This window comes from Dendropsophus ebraccatus, chromosome 6 (genome assembly GCF_027789765.1).
Source record: "Dendropsophus ebraccatus isolate aDenEbr1 chromosome 6, aDenEbr1.pat, whole genome shotgun sequence".
NCBI classification, from domain to species: Eukaryota; Metazoa; Chordata; class Amphibia; order Anura; family Hylidae; genus Dendropsophus; species Dendropsophus ebraccatus.
This window is the reverse complement of record NC_091459.1, coordinates 131,772,284-131,785,918: the sequence shown is the minus strand read 5'-3', so window position 1 is coordinate 131,785,918 and position 13,635 is coordinate 131,772,284. Positions and strand designations below refer to the sequence as shown.

The 13,635-nt window shown below is 44.6% G+C and overlaps 1 protein-coding gene across 1 annotated transcript in view; it reads left to right on the top strand.

The window, feature by feature from the left end:
• Positions 1-13,635, top strand: part of SH3YL1 (SH3 and SYLF domain containing 1) — a 79,435-nt gene that overhangs the window by 32,374 nt on the left and 33,426 nt on the right. The window lies entirely within an intron of this gene.

Genomic DNA, 13,635 nt, shown 5'->3' with positions numbered 1-13,635 from the left:
ACTATTGTGACGCTTATAACGGTTTTATTTTTTCACCTACGGGGCTGTATGGGGTGTCATTTTTTCCGCCATGATCTCTAGTTTTTATTAATACCATATTTGTGAAGATCGGACGTTTTGATCACTTTTTATTGATTTTTTTTTAATATATAATGTAACATAAAATCGGTAATCTGCGCACTTTTTCCCCTCTTTTCGTGTACGCCGTTTACCGGTCACAATGACGCTTGTTATATTTTAATAGATCTGACAATTCCGCGCGCTACGGTATATTATATGTTTATTTGTTTATTTATTTTTATATGTTTTATTTATATAATGGGAAAGGGGGGTGATTTAGACTTTTATTGGGGGAGGGGTTTTGGGGTTGTGTGTTAGTGTTTTGAACTTTTTTTTTTTACACTTTTGAAGTCCCTTTGGGGGACTTGTACATACAATACTTAGATTTCTACACTGATGAATGCTATGCCATAGGCATAGCCAGGGCCGGCGTCAGCACCCGGCTAAGTAGGGCAAATGCCGGGGCCCCCAGCTCCTCTAGGGGCCCACTCCCGTTTGTTACTACATTTTTTTTGTTAGTAAAAAAGAAAAAAAAGTGTAGTAACAAAGGGGACTGGGCCCCTAGAGGCCGCATGTGACAGTTAGGGGCCCGCCGATCCATACTGGGGCCCCCGAGCACCTGTCTTCCATCACAAACCTTCCCTACAGCCGAGTAGGAAAGAGGACCTTTGAGTCTGAAGGACCTTTGATGATGTCACGGGTCATGTGATCGGACACATGACCTGATAGAGGGCAGCAGGTAGGCTCTGCAAACTAAGTGTCCTGTATGTGCTGGTTCTTCTACTTGTTTTGTGTATAGAGGTCCTGCTGTAATATATATATATCTATTACAGCAGTATATATATATATATATATATATATATATATATATATATATATATATTACAGCAGGACCTCTATACACAAAACAACTAGATATCTGTATCTCCTATCTATCTATCTATCTATCTCCTATCTATCTATCTATCTATCTATCTCCTATCTATCTCCTATCTATCTCCTATCTATCTCCTATCTATCTATCTATCTATCTCCTATCTATCTATCTCCTATCTATCTATCTATCTATCTATCTATCTATCTATCTATCTCCTATCTATCTATCTCCTATCTATCTATCTCCTATCTATCTATCTATCTATCTATCTATCTCCTATCTATCTATCTATCTATCTCCTATCTATCTCCTATCTATCTCCTATCTATCTCCTATCTATCTCCTATCTATCTATCTATCTATCTATCTCCTATCTATCTATCTCCTATCTATCTATCTATCTATTTCCCTATCTCCTATCTATCATATGAACATGGTGAGACCTCTAGTTCTCCTATATACAGGCCCTGCAGTGATATACAGTGTGTGTGTGTGTGTGTGTGTGTGTGTGTGTGTGTGTGTGTGTATATATATATATATATATATATCACTGCAGGGCCTGTATATAGGAGAACTAGAGGTCTCACCATGTTCATATTATAAATAAATAAATATATATATATATATATATATATATATAATGCTGGTGCTGCTAGTTCTCTAGTATACAGCTCCTGCTCTGTGTGTGTGTGTGTATGTATATACACACACACACACACACACACACACACACACACAAACACACACAGAACGAGCTGTATACTAGAGAACACTAGCAGCACCAGCATGATATATATATATAATCCTGTCACTGTGTCTGACTCCTCCAGAGTCCTGACTACTGCAGAGATCAGGAGATACAGGAGGAGAAAGATATGCAGCAGCTGCATGTTTCTTCTGCTGCAAATCTTTCCTCGCCTGTATCTCCATGATTTGCTCCTCAAAGGGGCCCGCTGAGGCTCTGTCGCCCAAGGGCCCACAAAAAGCTGGAGCCGGCCCTGGGCATAGCATTGATCAGTGTTATCGGCGATCTGCTCATTGAGCCTGCCTGTGCAGGCTCAGTGTAGCAGATCGCCGATCGGACCGCACGGAGGCAGGTGAGAGACCTCCGGCGGTCCGTTTCAACGATCGGGACCCCCGCAGTCACATTGCGGGGGTCCCGATCAGTAAGTGACAGGGGACTCCCCCTGTCACTTACACTTAAACGCCGCGGTCGCGCCGTGATCGCGGCGTTTAAGGGGTTAATGACACGCGGCAGCGCGATCGCTGCAGCGTGTCATTACCGGTGAGGTCCCGGCTGCTGATTGCAGCCGGCCCCCACCTGCTATGAAGCGCGCTCCGCTCCAGAGCGCGCTTCATAGCGGGAAAAACACCCAGGACGTAAGGTTACGTCATGGGTCGTCTGGGGACAGACTTCCATGACGTAACCCTACGTCCAGGGTCGTCTAAGGGTTAAAGAGTCACTGTTGTGTTTTTTTTTTTTTTTTTGGCAGAAATCAGTAGTCCAGGCGATTTTAAGAAACTTTGTAATTGGGTTTATTAGCCAAATCTGCCATTATCTGCATGTAAAAAGCCTTTTCCCAGGTCCCCCCCTCCTTCCTCTTTTTCATCCACTGCAAAAAATCTGAAAATTGTGACTTGTTGCATGAGTCGTACCCTGTCTGATCTAGGGAGAGGGGAGGGGGGAGGAGGAAGGAGGGAGTTAGCCGGCAGCAGAAAGCAGATAACAGAGGATTACAGGCACGGAGCTGGGTGACAGCTGTAATCTGAGCTCAGACAGGTCAGTGGTGATGGGCAGAAGAGATAATGGGTGAGGGATTTGTAGATTAACTCTTTGTTGTCCTGTTTTGGTCTTTTCTTTAGCTCTCTCCATAGGAGAACAATGAAGACAAGGGGGAGAGCTTCAAACTGCTTTTTTATGATAAAAATGCATTTTTTAGCTAATAAACCTAATTACAAAGTTTCTTAAAATCACCTGGACTATTGATTTCTGCAAAAAAAAATAAAAAATTCACGACAGTGACACTTTAAGACTACATTCACACATGAGGGATCTGCTGCAGAGATCAGTGTAACTATATGTTTGCAGCTGCAGATCCGATTTGAGATTATTCCCTAGCCATGAAATCTGCTATCTACTGCCTGTTGTCAGAGAAAATCTGTCTCTAGTAACAGCTTACAGGAAGTCAAGGTGGAGATACCATATGTATAATACCATATGCTATGTGGAGGATAAGTAGACAGAACCCCAAAGAACCTGAAGTGTGTACCCTGCAGTCCGTAATTCTGTATGCCTTTAGAAGATGATCTGCACTTTTTATCAAAGTTAAATCAAGACTTCCTTCTCATGTCTATTCACCCTTTAAAGTGACACTGTCATCCCCTTTTTGCATTCTGACTTCTCTTCACAGGTGTAAAGGGTAAATTTAGCAGTTCTCATACCTTATTTTTATATCATACCTCATGGTGCTTGTTCCAGTAAAAGATGATTTTTTTATCATCTGCGGTTTGTGATATCTGGGTGGAGCTTAAAGGCTGAAGCATCACTTAGCCCCGCCCACAATGCCACAGTTGGCCCCACCCCTGTGACGCCATCGACGCATAGGCCCCGTCCCTTGACAACCATTGGAACAGGCCAGCCTAAAGGTCTAGGCCCCACTCCCTCTAGGTTGGCCCATACCAATGGGTGCTAAGGGAGCAGGGCCTATGCGGTGATGGTGTCACGGTGGGCAGGGCCAAACTGCAGATGATAAAAGATCACTTATAGCTGGAACAAGAACCATAACGTATGATCTAAAATAAGGTATGAAAACTGCTAAATTTACCCTTTACACCTATATAGAGAAGTCATAATGCAAAAAGGGTGGGACAGTGTCACTTTAACTTCTGGGCAGCTTCCTTTGTGAAAATATCAGAGTATCTACTGCTGCAGTGTAGTCTTCCCTCTTTCTTTAGCTTCTCAGCAACAACAGTAACAATGCAGTGTAACCCTTTCCTTGCTGTCATCTTGCTGCTGCTGTTTCTTTCCTTTCTGCTTACATCTCAACTCACAAACCCAGTGCATCAGTAACCCTCTTCTCTCCCCAGGTGTCATCTTTAGTTCTTTACTGTGTAAATAATCGGCCTAGCTCAGTTCCAACCTGTTTAGTCCTGTGCACTAAAGCTCTTTTATGGCATAGCAGAGAGGAGTATGTTGTGGTGTGATTGGCTAGAGAAATAAGGGAGGAAGTACCTGTGTTGTATTACTTGCAAAGAGCCCAGGTGTGGTTTCACCCCCCTGAAATGAATGGAGCAGTGCACCATGGAGGGGATGCATAGAATCTGAGTTGAAGCACTAAAATGACTTAGGGTTAAAGGGGTTTTCTGAGCTGATGAGCTATTCTCAATATAGCTTATAAGTCACTGATCAACAAGGTGCTGACAACCGGTACCCCCCACCGATCAGCTGTTCAGCACCTGCAGTACACAGTGAATGGAGCTGGAAGCAGTTTGTCTCTGTTCAATGTATAGCAGTACATTGAGCTAAACAGTAACCAGGTCCGGCCACTACACAATGAACAGAGACAACTGCTTCCAGCCCTGTTATCTGTCTACTGCAGGTGCTGAGCAGCTGATCGGCTGGGGGTTCCGGCTGTCAGCACCTTGTTGATCATTGATGTTTACCTGTTACCAAGTCTGGACCTGGCGCGGTGTTGAGTCAGTTTGTAGCTGATTGTTCAGGCATCCACATTCTGATCTCCTAGGGGTCGCCTCTATGAATACCCACCGCATATGGGGTTAAGTCTTTATGACAGGTACATTTTTAACACCCGTTCATTGCACCCTTGGGGGAGGGGTCAAAGCGAGGTCACGCCGAGATCCTGCTCTGGACCATGGTTCAATCGCCACGCATGGTAACATAAGGGTAATAGAGCAATTTGTGGAACATTTTTAGTTTTTTTTAAAAAAAGGTTTAACTTTTTTTTAAAGCCGTCAAATAAAATAAAAGATGTATGCGTGTCTCCGCTTCAGTCGCTTTCCGCTCAAAGAATTGACATGTGAATTCTTTGAGCGGAGAACAATGGAATCGGAGGCATGTGAGCCCTAAACAGGCGGGATATCAGGGCGGAGAGTTCAGTTGCGGAATTTCACTGTTTTTGCTCCGTGTGAACTGGCCCTAATGTCTAAAAAGGTCTCCATGAGAAAGCGGCAGATTTGGGCCATGCTACCCGTGAGCTTTCTTTCCTACCCCTAGCTATTATTCCTGATCTCTTATTCCAGTGATCAGATGCCAACATCAAAACTTTAACCCCTTAAGGACCAGGCCTAAAATTACCTTAAAATGTCACTGTCGTTAAAATTTTTATTGCAGAAATCAATAGTACAGGCGATTTTAAGAAACTTTGTAATTGGTTTTATTAGCCGAAAAATGAATTTTTATCATGAAAAAGCAGTTTGAAGCTCTCCCCCCTGTCTTTATGATTTTCCCATGGAGAGAGAAAGTAGAGGCAGCAAAACAGGACAACAAAGAGTTAATTTACATTCACATCACGGGCTATCTCCTCTGGCAGTCACCACTGACCTCTCTGACCTCTGAATAGGGCTCTGAATAGCTCCCCCGCTGTGCAATCCTTTGTTCTGGGCTCTCTGCTGCTGGCTAATCTGGCTCCTTCACCCTTCCCTCTTCATAGAACAGACAGATCCGGCTGATCAAAAAACAGTTGAGATTTCCTGATTCTGAGCAGTGGATGACAGAAAGAAGAGGAGGGGGGCCTGGGAAAAGGCTTTTTACATGCAGATAATGGCATATTTGTCTAATAAACCCAATTACAAAGTTTCTTAAAATCTCCTGGACTATTGATTTCTGCAAAAACAAAATTTAACGACAGTGACTCTTTAACCCCTTAACGACAAAGGGCGTATATTTACGCCCTGTTGCCATTAAGGACGTTCAGAGCGGGGCCGCGCGGCGACCCCGCTCTGAACCGCGGCGGTTCCGGGTGCCGCTTGTAGCCCGGGACCGCAGGTATTAGCGGGCACGGTCCGATCGCCGTGCCCGCTAATACAGTAATCAGATGCAGCTGTCAAACATGACAGCTGCATCTGATTACCGGCCGCAGCTTATCCCTGGTGTCTAGTGGAGGAGATCGCTCCTCCGGGATGTTATCCCGGAGGAGCGATCTCCGTTTCTGAAGCCGGCCAGGGACCGCTCCAAGATGGCGCCGTCCCCGGCTCGGCACTCATTTACTTCCGGCTGCAGCAGCCGGAAGTAAACGAGTGCCTATCTCATGGATCTCTGCAGCATATCTATGCTGCAGAGATCTCTATGAGAGATCAATGCACTTGTACTAGAAGTCCCCTAGGGGGAATAACCCTAACCGCAGGGGGAATAACCCTAACCCTATAGGGGCTTTTAGTATAAGTGTGTCATTATTAATAAAAAGCCCCCTCCCCTAATAAAAGTCTGAATCATCCCCCTTTTCCCAGGTTATAAATAAAAGTAAATAAATAAATAAACATGTTTGGTATCGCCGCATGCGTAATTGCCCGAACTATTAATTAATCACATTCCTGATCTCGAACGGTAAACTGCGTCAGCGCAAAAAAATCCCAAAGTGCAAAATTGCGCATTTTTGGTCTCCTCAAATCCAGAAAAATTGTAATAAAAAGCGATCAAAAAGTCATATATGCACAATCAAGGTACCGATAGAAAGAACACATCATGGCGCAAAAAATGACACCTGACACAGCCCCATAGACCAAAGGATAAAAGCGCTATAAGCCTGGGAATGGAGCGATTTTAACCCCTTAACGACATCGGGCGTAAACTTACGCCCTCGCGCCCTGGTACTTGGCGCATCAGGGCGTAAATTTACGCCCGATGTTTCCCCGATCGCTGCGTGTTCACACACAGCGGTCGGGGAAGATGGCCTGCTATAAATCATAGCAGGCCATCTTAGCTTCACGGCACGGGGGGTGGTTAACACCCCCCGTGCTTACGATCGCCGCTATTGGCTGATCAATTCAGATCAGCCAATAGCGGCGATCGGAACCTTTCCGGGTCATCGGCGACCCGATGACCCGGAAAAAAATGGCGGTCGGTGCTGTCCGAGGACGGCACCGACCGCCATTACTGTAAAAAGTAATGGTGATCGCCGTGCCACCGGCCCGATCGCCGTGAACGGCCGGCCGGCCGTTCACGGCGATCGGGCCGGTGGCACGGCGATCAGAGTCCCACAAAATAGTAAATACCTGCCCTGGACCCCTCAGCTAGGTAGCCGAGGGGTCCAGAGCAGGTATTTGTACATTACTCACCTGTCCCGGGCTCCTGATCGGCGTCTTCCGGGTTCGCGGCGTTCTCGTCTTCGTTCGGGTCTTCGGCTTCTTCCGTGACGTCACGTTCGGCTTCTCTCGGCTATTTTCGGCTCCAGCGTCGGCTCTTTCCGTATTTTGCGCTCTGCTGCCCCCTAGCGGCTGATATGTGTAATACACTTATCAGCAGCTACAGGGATATTCAGAATGTAGAATTTTTTTATTTTTTTTTTTTCAAATTTTTTTTTTTCTATTTTCCGCACCCTATCGCCGCTGAGTGTTGATCAGCATCGCACGAAAGTGCGCTGCTAATCAGCAACTCCTCCTTTTTGGCGTAGGGTGTTTTTTTTCTATATCCTACTGCCACGGTCTGCTTATAAGTGCCGCACATAAGTGCGGCATTTAGCAGCAACTCCTTTGTTGGCGTAGGTTTTTTTTTTTATACTTACTGTAAAAAAACACGTAAAAAACACTACATTACACCACACTACATTGAATAAAGTTTGACACTACACCACTACATACCCCATATACCAATCCCCGTATAAAGATGACCCCCAGGGTGTTTTCGGCGTCAGAGGGATACGCTATTATTGCCTCCGACACCGAAACAGCCAGTGAGGATGAATGGGGGATCCTTCTTTCCTCCATTCATCCTCATCATCCTCATCATCCAGTGACATGTCTGGGGGGTAGCATAGCGTACGCTGCCCCCCAGACACGTCTTTTCCGCCAGAACCGTCCCAATAAGAGATGACGGCATGGTGTGAAATTCTACAAACTGTGTGAGCGTACCTCTGGGTACACTTACAGATTTAGGGTACGTGCACACTGCAGAATGGAGAAGGATAACCCTTTGTGCATTCCGCAGCTGGCACCCACCGGCGGACTGATGGAGGCGCATGTCTCTACCCGTGTCATAGACTCCATTCTATGCACGGGCGGAATCCGTCGTCCATCCAAAGAATGAACACATTGGACGGAGAGCGGAATCCGCCCGTGCATAGAATGGAGTCTATGACACGTGTGGAGACGTGCGCCTGCATCAGTCCGCCGGTGGGTGCCAGCTGCGGAATGCACGAAGGGTTATCTGTTGCGATTCCGCAGTGTGCACGTACCCTTAGAGTGTATGAAGGAAGGGACACTCGAATCCAGCCCCCAGATGCCCCCTCCCCCCCCATCCTCCGAGTTAGTGGGGAGATCGTTGGGGAACTGATCTTCCCACTGCTGGATGAAGGTCACCACCTGTACGGGGATAACTTTTATACCAGCACCCCCTCTTCCGGTCCCTCGCTGCCCGAGCTACTGTAGCTTGCGGCACGATCCGTAAATATCAGAAGCAGTAATAGAGCCCTAATATTTAGCAGCCATGGAGAGGACCCAGCGCTTCTGGATATGAAGGACCCCGTATCGCACCAGGACAACATTTTCCAGGTGACGTCCCCCACACTGGAGAAAGGGAGACCCCAGAAGAAGTGCAGAGTGTGGCGTAACAGGGGGATCAGGAAGGACGCCATTTCCAGTGTGACGCCTGTCCTGATCACCCCGGCCTCTGCATACTGGATCGCTTCAAGGCGCACCACACGTCACTGGGGTTCTACATTATCTAAATTCTGTCCCTTATTCCTATTTCAGGGGTCACGTTGGTCCAGGGATTATTCTGATCGCCATTATGGAGTCAGGAAGGAATTTTTCCCCTGTGATGAGGCTACTGTCGTCTGCATTACGAGGGTTTTTTGCCTTCCTCTGGATCAACACAGGTTGAGTTTGATGGACACCTGTCATTTCCAACCTTATAAACTAATAATTGCCCTAATACCCCCAAATAAATTAGAATTGTCCCTTTTCCCCAGCTAAATAGGTATGGCCGCCATTCCCATTAGAGGATGCCATGATGCAATTACAAAGCCTCTGTGCGGCCAGGACAGTAGAAACCCCCCACAAGTGACCCCATTCTGGAAACTACACCCCATAAGGAATCTAACAAGGGGGGCAGCGGGGATATGGCCCCCTGGTGACGGCCACATTTGGGACGTGAAAATGAAAAAAATTGTATTTTTTATTTTCTCGGCACATGTTCTACGTAAGTGCCCGTCACCAGTGGGGTCCATATGCTCACTGCACCCCTTGTTAGATTCCTTATGGGGTGTAGTTTCCAGAATGGGGTCACTTGTCGGGGGTTTCTACTGTCCTGGCAGCACAGGAGCTTTGTAATTGCGACATGGCCTCCATCCTCCATTCCAGCCTCTAAATGGCGCTCTGTCCCTTTGGTGACTTGCCCTGTGCCCATATGGCACATTATGCCCACATGTGGGGTATTTTCGTACTCAGGGGACACTACCCTACACGTTTTGTGTTCATTTTCTTTTTTAACCCCTTGTGGAAATGGAAAAAAATCAAGGCTAGACCAACATTTAGTGTAATTTTTGTAAAATTTTTACTCTAAATCATTAATCTTGTCATGTTTTTTCATTTTCACAAGGGGTTAAAAGATAAAAAAAAACATTTAATGTGTAGAGCAATTTCCCCTGAGTACGGAAATACCCCACATGTGGACATAAAGCGCCATGCGGGTGCAGGGTAAGCCTCCAAAGGGAAGAAGCGCCATTTGGTTTTTGAAGGCTGGATTTGGATGGAATGGATTTCGAGGGGCCATGTTGCATTCAAAAGGCCCCTGTGTTGCCAAGACAGTTGAAACCCCCCACAAGTGACCCCATTATGGAAACTACACCCCTCAAGGAATGTAACAAGGGGTGTAGTGAGCATATGGACCCCACTGGTGACGGGCACAAATGTGGAACAATGTGGCGTGAAAATGAAATATTACATTTTTTACACTATAATGTTGGTTTAGCCTTGAATTTATCATTTTCACAAGGGGTTAAAAGAGAAAAAAACACACAATATGTGTAGAGCAATTTCCCCCGAGTCCGTAAATACCCCACATGTGGACATAAAGCGCCATGTGGGCGCAGGGCAAGCCTCCGAAGGGAAGGAGCGCCATTTGGATTTTGGAGGTTGGATTTGGCTAGAATGGATGATGAACGCCATGTCTCATTTACAGAGCCCTTGTGCTGCCAAAACACTGGAAACCCCCCACAAGTGACCCCATTCTGGAAACTACACCCCTCAAGGAATCTAACAAGGGGTGCAGTGAGGATATGGACCCCTTGATGACGGGCACATTTGTGCCATGAAAGTGAAAAAATGAAATTTTTCCCTTTCACGTCACATTGTTCCACATTTGTGCCCGTCACCAGTGGGGTCCATATGCTCACTGCACCCCTTGTTAGATTCCTTGAGGGGTGTAGTTTCCAGAATGGAATCACTTGTGGGGGGTTTCCAGTGTCTTGGCAGCACGAGGGCTCTGTAAATGCGACATGGCCCTTGAAATCCTTTTCAGTGAAATTCAGCTTCCAAAAGCCAATTGGCGCTCCTTCCCTTTGGAGGCTCGTCCTGCGCCCCCCTGGCACTCTATCGCCACATGTGGGGTATTTCTGTACTCGGGAGAAACTGCGCTACACGTTTTGTGTCTTTTTTTGCCTCTTATCCCTTTAAGAAAATGAAAAATTGAAGGCTAGAACAACGTTTTAGTGTAAAAAATAAATTTTTCTTTTTTCACGCCATATTGTTCGGAAAATCTGTGAAGCACCTGTGGGGTCCAGATGCTCACCGCACCCCTTGTTACATTCCTTGAGGGGTGTAGTTTTCTAAATGGTGTCACTTTAGGGGTGTTTTTTAGGTTTTGGCACCCCAGAGCCTCTGCCAACCTGAAGTGGTACAGTCAAAAATGACCAAATATAACGGAGGCGTTGAAATTCACTAGGCGCTCCCTTATATCTGAGGCTTGTGGTTGCGTCAAATAGCGCAATAGGGCCACATATGGGGTATTTCTATAAACTGCAGAAACGGGGCAATAATTATTGGGGTGCATTTCTCTGGTAATAGGTTTATAATTATGAAAAATATTGGATTACAATAAAATCTCTGCACAGAAAATTAAAATTTTCAAATTCCTTACACACTTAGCTTTTATTTCTGTGACTCCCCTAAAGGGTTAAAACACTTTCTGGATATGCTTTTGCAGAGTTTGGGGGGTGCAGTTTCTGAAATGGGGTGCTTTGTGGGGCTTTCTAACATACAGGCCCCTCAAATACACTTTAAACCTGAACAGGTCCCTAAAAATATCTGATTTTGAAATTTTACTGAAAATTTGGAAATTTGCTGCTAATGTTTTAAGCTTCCTATCGTCTAAAAAAAATGAAAGATAGTTTAATAAATGCCGCCAACATAAAGTAGACATGTTGCTAATGCTATTTAATATATAATTTATGTGGTATAACCACTTTCTGTATACGCAAAAAAGTTTCAAAGTTGGAAAAATGCATTTTTTCACATTTTTTCACATTATTTGGGTTTTTTTCATAAAGATTTGTTATGAGTATCGACTCCAATTTACCAGAAATGTAAAGTACAATATGTCACGAGAAAACAATCTCAGAATCAGCCGGATAGGTAAAAGCATCCCGAAGTTATTAATGACTAAAGTGACACTGGTCATATTCATAAAATTTGTCTCTGTCATTAAGGCCATTTCAGGCTCTGTCCTTAAGGGGTTAAGGAACATATATTTGTAAACAATAGTTAGAATTTTTTACAGGCCATCAGATACAATATAAGTTATACATGTTATATATCGTTTTAATCGTAACGATTTGAGGAACATGCATAACAAGTCAGTTTTACCCCAGGGCGAATGGCGTGAAAACACATTTCCCCCAAATAAACAAAATGCGTTTTTTTTTTTTTCAATTTCACCACACTTTTTTTCTGGTTTCGCAGTGTACTTTATGCAAAAATTCAGCCTGTCATTGCAAAATACAATTAGTGACGCAAAAAATAAGGGGTCATGTGGGTCTCTAGGTGGAAAAATGCAAGTGCTATGGCCTTTTAAGCACAAGGAGGAAAAAATGAAAACGCAAAAATCGAAATTGGCTCTCTCTTTTAGGGGATAAGGATCGGGCCAGTTGTCACTTTTGCGTTTTTTGTTTTTTCCTCCTTGCCTTCTAAGACCCATAACTCTAAATTTTCCACCTATAGGGCCATGTGAGGGCTTTTTTTTCAGGAACAGGTGTACTTTGTAATGGAATTTCAATCTGCTATAAAATGAATGACAGAACCCCCAAAATATCATTTATGGGGTTAATTTGCGTCAAAAAATGTGATTCCACTAATTTTGGGGGGTTCTATGGTTATGCGGGAACAATGTTGTTTTATTTTATTAGATCAGATGATTACGCACGCTACGGTATATTATATGTTAATTCACTTTATTATTTTTATGTGTTTTTTGTATAAAATGTGAAGGGGGTAATTTTCACTTCTATTGGGGGAGGGGCTTTGGGACATTTATTAAAACTTTTTATAATTTTTTTTTTTTTTTTTTAATACACTTTTGAAGTCCCCTTAGGGGACTTTTACATTATTACATTAGATTTCATACACTGATCACCGCTATGCCATAGCATAGCGGGGATCAGCGTAATCTGTGATTTTCTGATAGAGCCAGCCTGTGGCAGACTCTCAGACTGCATGGAGGTAAGGATTAGACATCCGGCAGTCAGGCCATGCGATCAGGATCCCGATCGGTAAGCGACTGGAGATGCTCAGGTCACTTACACTTAAATGCTGTGTGGCGCAATTGCGGCATTTAATAGGTTAATGGCTATTGAAGGTGAGGGCCCGGCTACTGAGCTCGCTCCAGAGCACGGGCCCCGATAGGGCGTACATGTACGCCCTGATGCGCCAAGGCCCAGGCTGCGGTGGCATACATGTGCAACCGCCATCCTTATGGGGTTTATAATTTATTCGCTTTTATGTTGTTTTTTTTTTCTTTCCTTGTTCCTATTCCCCTATTCTATTCTTACACCTAATTTACCCCCTTACGCTTGTGTGGTCCTTTTTTTTCCACTTTTGTGTTGAGAACTTGATTTTATTTATTTCCTGTTGTTTCCTGTTGCTACTTTAGCAGATTATACTTTATTATTTTATTGTGCCTCTTTTATATGTTCCTGCTGTTCACGCTCCCCTTCGGGAGGCCTCTGGCTGAAATTTCATCATATTTGATGGGGGAAGGGGGTAACCTTGTATGGAATCACCCTGATGGACCTCATTATAAGTCGCCGGCATCTATCGGGTGCTGGAGGTTTCTTTCATGCAATGGATCTGGCGACGCATTATGGTTTCTATTATAAATTGATGCTATAGTACAGATGTGAACATAGCTCCTTTATTGAGAAGAATTCCCCAATGGAGGGACGTGCCAAGTATACCAAAATTCTTGGAGGGTCGTTGCACAATTATTGGGTATATTTTTATACAAATTGTATTTATTCTTTATACCCTGT